At 37.6% G+C, this 5,584-nt stretch overlaps 1 pseudogene; it reads left to right on the top strand.

Annotated features, from left to right (window-relative positions):
* The first annotated feature begins 231 nt into the window (after positions 1 to 231).
* LOC107756987 (cubilin-like) overlaps positions 232 to 5,584 on the top strand; it is a 15,724-nt pseudogene continuing 10,371 nt past the window's right edge.

Here is a 5,584-nt window from a genome sequence, read left to right as displayed (position 1 = left end):
ACAACCTGACCTGTCACATATGCAGTAAAATCTATTAAGGAGATACTTGCAGAAATTGCTTTTGTAGAGTCACACAGCAAACCCATTCGAGAGTAAAGTACAGCTCTACAAAGGTCAACGCAACGTTATAAATATTAGACCATCTGCGAGGAGAACGTTACTCAGTCAGCTTCGGCTGAAGAACCCATTTATCTGCTTCTCGCCAAAGAACACTGAGGAACATCAGAACAGATGACGTCCAAGAAAAGCCTGACAACATTAGAGAAGATCTTGATCTTCCTATTTGTAGCCCTGACTGCAGTCACTATTGGAATAGTTGTGGTGTTTGTCATTGAGAGGAACAACTCAAGTCCAAAAGGTGAGTTATTGTTGCTCCAAATCCAGATATATTTCAAGATAATTAGTTTTGCACACTTATTTAGCTCTGACTTCCACTCAGATATAAATGTAGATAAAGCATCTCAGTGGTACTAAATAAAACAATAGAAAATGTGTAATTATTTATGATTCTAAGGGCCTATAATGTCAAATCAGTAGACTTGATCAATGCCACAGAGTCGTTTACTTGGCAAACAACTAGTCAATAATGAATCTCTGCTGCTTGACATTCATGAAAAAAAGAGTTTTAATGCTATATATTAAATCCAAATCCCAAATGACTTCCTTTTGCCTTCTGATGCTGCTGGTGTTCATTATAAACAACAGCTATAAAACTACAACTATAAAGTTACTTTTGAATGATTGAGGTTATTGATAAAACTTTAAATTACTTCTCAGCGCAAAATTACTATACATTTGGTTGAATCAGCCTCACTGGAACAACACTATTGTGAAATCTGTGTCATACAATGCAGCACTTTCCTCTTCAGAAAGCACTGGAAAGCGGCATATACATATACATAAATTACGTAGTTAAGCTGCATAATACTCTCAAAAATAGCTCTTAGAAACTTCCTGTAATCACTTTCTACTTCCAGAAGTACTTTTTCAGTTTGGTGCACAATAATGAAAAATGTTCATACGAGTAAAATAACACCTAAACTTTCACTTTAAACTTACAATGCTTATGGACATAATCATTAAGCTTAAGGTTATTTTTGCGTCTCTAATGATGAATGCGGTGCATTATATATACACACACATTTTGGTACACACACATTATCCTTTCCTTTCAAATTCAGTTACCAGACTAAAACTGCATTATGCTCCACGAGGCTGAATCCATGAAATAGCTTCACCTGCGGGGTGCTGCTGAGGAAATGTAATCAATCTGTTTACACAGGCGATGTCAAATTCTATTCCTCGCTCTGTCTCTGTCCGCAGAGGATGAGATCGATACTAGATGTGGGAGTCTGCAGGAGCTGACGGCTTCCTCAGGGGAATTACCCCAGCAGCTACGACAATGGCATGAGCTGCAGATCGGAACATCACAGTAGAAGCCAATAAGGTACCGGATGACACTTATCTCAGCTCATTAGCCGTTAGCTGCTCAATAGGACACTGTAAGGTTTAAGTGACCTGCTTTGGTTTATGAAAGTACCTTCCACATATAGGGCTCCAAATAGGGATTCAAACTCTTAAAAACAATATCATATTTTTCTTTTTTCAAGTGTTAGTACAAGGTGCTTAACTGGCAGGAAATATTAGATATGCTGTCTGACTTTGCATTAGATTTTCAAGGTATGAGATACCTTATTATAAGTTTTAATTGTGCCTTTAATCCATTACAAAGTAATGTAACACCATTTGTACCTTATTTGTGGAAAGTGGCAAACAGCAAAATGAGTTCCCTTTCAAGGGAACTTCGAACTGCATCCTCTAGGGGTCGCTATGGGGAACGCCTCGTCGTGACCCGTGTCTGAAGCATACATTGAAAAAACACCAACAACACATTGGCCGGCGACAGCCCATGACGTCACTAACGGTGCGACTGGTCACGACGAGGCGTTCCCCATAGCGACCCCTAGAGGACGCAGTGTCTCGTTCCCTACTCAGGGAACCATGGTTACATAAGTAACCTGAGACGTTCTCTTGGTTTCTTCTTCCAGGTGATCCATCTCTGGTTTGAAGACTTCTCTATACAGGACTCCAACATGTGTGAGGCCGACTTTGTTATGCTCAAGGACGAACTGGGCACCATTGGTGAGTCTTGTGTTGTGGCTGGTCATCATTTTGGCAAAACCATTTCTCGTCAATGCAGAGAGTCAGGGGGAAAAATCACTGTAAGTTAATTACCATGAGCGCAGAAGCAATCTGCCTGCATTTATTCCAGAGGGCATGAGGCAATTAACTTCTGACAGACTGACTGAATGTTACCGGTCACCATTTTTTGGCTGTTGGGCCATTGCTTATGCTGAGCATGTCCTGACAAATTTTCAGTTTGAATGAGAGGACACACATCAACACTGAGATTGCCACTCTACCAAAAGTGCTGTATTTTCCTGGATATTGTAGTCCAGCGATTATCAATTGGTGGGTCACAACCCAAAACTGGAAAATTAATTAATGCAATCAAATCAGATAATTATATAATATCTCATAGTGAGGATACCAAAATAGAAACATATGAGAAAACGTAAGAGAAAATCTTTGTTGTTGATGTCAAAGGCTGTGTTTTAATCAAAATCAGTGTTTCAAATTCAGTCACTTGATAAAAGCTGTTAGCAACATGGACAGGAATTTTTCAGTTGAGATGGTGTCATTTTTATGGTTTATGGTGTAATATTAATAAATTAAAATTACACAGTGTTTGATTTTAAGAACATTTAGGTTACACTTTATTTTACAGAGTTCTTCTCACGGTGTAATTATAAATTTAAGTACTGAGTAATATTAATTATCCTGTACTTGGTTTAGGGTTATTGCATGTAATTATGCATAATTTACTGTTATTACTAGTAAGCACAGTAAGGACACTGTAAAATAAAGTGTTACCAACATTTGTTTACTTTTGTTTGTTTGTTTGTTTTTTATATATATATCTATATATATATCTATATCTATATATATATATATATCTCAATAGATAGATATACACTTTATATCATATATATACTTTAATATTGTAATTATATTTTTCTGATTACGGTAAGGAAAATTTAGTGGGAATATATGCTTAATTTTCATTACAAAATGTATAAATAAATGTCAAAATAATGCAATATAATCATAATGTTCCTACAATAAGCATCATATTTGTTTCTTCTGCAGGGAAGTACTGTGGCTATTTTGTGCCTAAACCAGTAGTGTCCTTAGGAAACAGCATTTTTGTGTATTTTGACACCAACGACAGGTACACAGAGAAGGGATTCAAAGCCCTGTACCACGCTGTGGCCCCTGAGACAGCGTCAGGTAAAGACAATGAGAGATACATAATGACTTACTTACATAACAGTATAATTAACACGGTGGAAGAGCATTTGAGATTTAACAAAACAAAAATCATCATTTGGTGACTGTATTTTTACTCTGCCAGATACTGAGAGGCTGTTATATGTGTCTCGCTGCAGCTGACCTAGAAAGAGACGCAGCACGTTAATGTGTGTGTGTGTGCATAACTGGGGTGCATTGGAAGGGAGGGGGGCTGTCAGAATACTTTTTTGGTGTCTCTCTTTGCAGCTAAATCTCTCTTATTCCCTCCCATGCTTCTAGAAATAGTTGGGGCTGGTGGCGTTCTTCAAGGTGACCGTGGGGATCTGTTGACCCCTGGCTTTCCCACACAAAACTATGAGAACGGCGAGGTGCTTCCAATGATCAATATGACCTCTACACCTGCTCTTGATTTATCACAATCTGTTATTTTCCAGTTTGTTCTCTGGAGTCTGTCTTTGTCCATTTCCACCTACGATCCATTTGCTCTGAACACTGTGTTCAATATCTGCTGCCTTACTTATGCATAACCTTCACCATCAAAATTAATAACATGAAGATATTTGACTCTTGCATAAGAGGAAATCCCTTCGTTTTTAAAACACTAATGCAAGCATTACTATTACTATTGCTCATACTTACAGTTAGTGATCATTTGTGCTGCAGACATGAAAAATACTTCAAATCTATGTTACTTTTCCAAGTGACAGAACTTGATTTTCGATGATGAAATAAACCCAAAATGAAAAGGAAGATTAGCCATTTGTCAATGCGAATGAATCCAATCTGAAATTCTGTTTATAAGAACCCTATAAGAACCCATCTGATGCACATTTGTGTTTACAAGTACATTACATGTATTCAAAACTTAACGTCACCACTTTCAGAAAAAGAAGACCACCGCGATGTCACTGTGAGTACTTCATTATTGTCATTTTTGTCTTGATGTCATATCTAAAAAGAAAACTGACATTTATGTCAGAAATGTTTTTTTTAAGCAAATATTATGTAAATATTCAGTTTCCTCCACTGACCAGTTAGTAAGACGCAAATAAACATATGCACATTCATAGGATGTAAAACAGCTTAACATCGTAGGATGTTAACTGTTTATTTTTTTCCTATTGATTTGATTATTACAGGTCTACACCACTCTTTTCAAATACTAAAGATATTTAGATCAATTCAGATCAAGCTCAGTTGGATCGACTGAGATGTTTACATGAAGCCTTTTCAATACGATAAATCAAATTACAAAAGTATTGTTTTGATGCATATAAATGTAGCTACTGGGGTAGTTTTTTTGTTTTTTTGACTGCACCAGTATGTAATCACCTAGCAACTCTCCAGAACAGATTAGCAATCAATGCTCTTGGCTTGCACCCATCCATAACATTCTAGCATCAAGGCGGAGTGTTTTACACATGCACATTTTCTCCAAAACTTCAAAAAAATAGAGTTCCATCATATTTTTCGACTAATTGTATCTGACTCCAATAATGACTCCAGTGACACTCAGATTGCACATACACAGGAAACTGTGGAGTTTGTGAGGAGGATTTGATGATCAGTTTTGACATGAGGGGCTTTGATTGTGGAAGTCAGATTGCTGGAAGCTTCCTCACAGCGTGGCTCCATCTGGCAAGATATTTACCCACATCAGCTAATCTACAGCCAGCCTTCCAGCCTTGACTTGAAACTAACTAAAGATGCATGAGAAAGCACAATTTCAATCACCAGCCCTGTCAGGATACCAAAATTGCATTTGGATCAGTCTATGCATTGTGCATGTTCAAAATCAAAATGCTAAAAATAGCAGTTTAAATGCACTGCATTCTAGTTATTCAAAGGTGAGGATTAACGATAAATTAAGTAGTATTTTTTATTTGCATGGGTCGCTAGTGGATGATACACGTACATGATGGGGAAAAGGTCCGGCTAACATTCACAGCGTTTAACCTTGTCCCAGAATCATGTGGTGACTTTGTGGACGTCTATGGCGGTGCTTCAGATGGTGTCGCCCAACTGGGTGAGAACTGACATTTACTGAATCCAAAAGCTTGCCTTTGATCCTAGCCGAACATCTGTGCACTCATTTTTGTCTGCCAAAAAAATATAAATCTCAATTACTGTAGGCTGTTTCTGTGGAAACAGTCTCCCGGCTTTGGTGTTGTCTAGTGGCAGTAGTATGTTTGTTCGTTTCAGGTCTGATTCG

Source organism: Sinocyclocheilus rhinocerous, unplaced genomic scaffold (assembly GCF_001515625.1).
Source record: "Sinocyclocheilus rhinocerous isolate Xijiao unplaced genomic scaffold, SAMN03320098_v1.1 scaffold953, whole genome shotgun sequence".
NCBI classification, from domain to species: Eukaryota; Metazoa; Chordata; class Actinopteri; order Cypriniformes; family Cyprinidae; genus Sinocyclocheilus; species Sinocyclocheilus rhinocerous.
The sequence above is the reverse complement of the archived record's forward strand: the minus strand, read 5'-3'. Positions and strand labels throughout refer to the sequence as shown.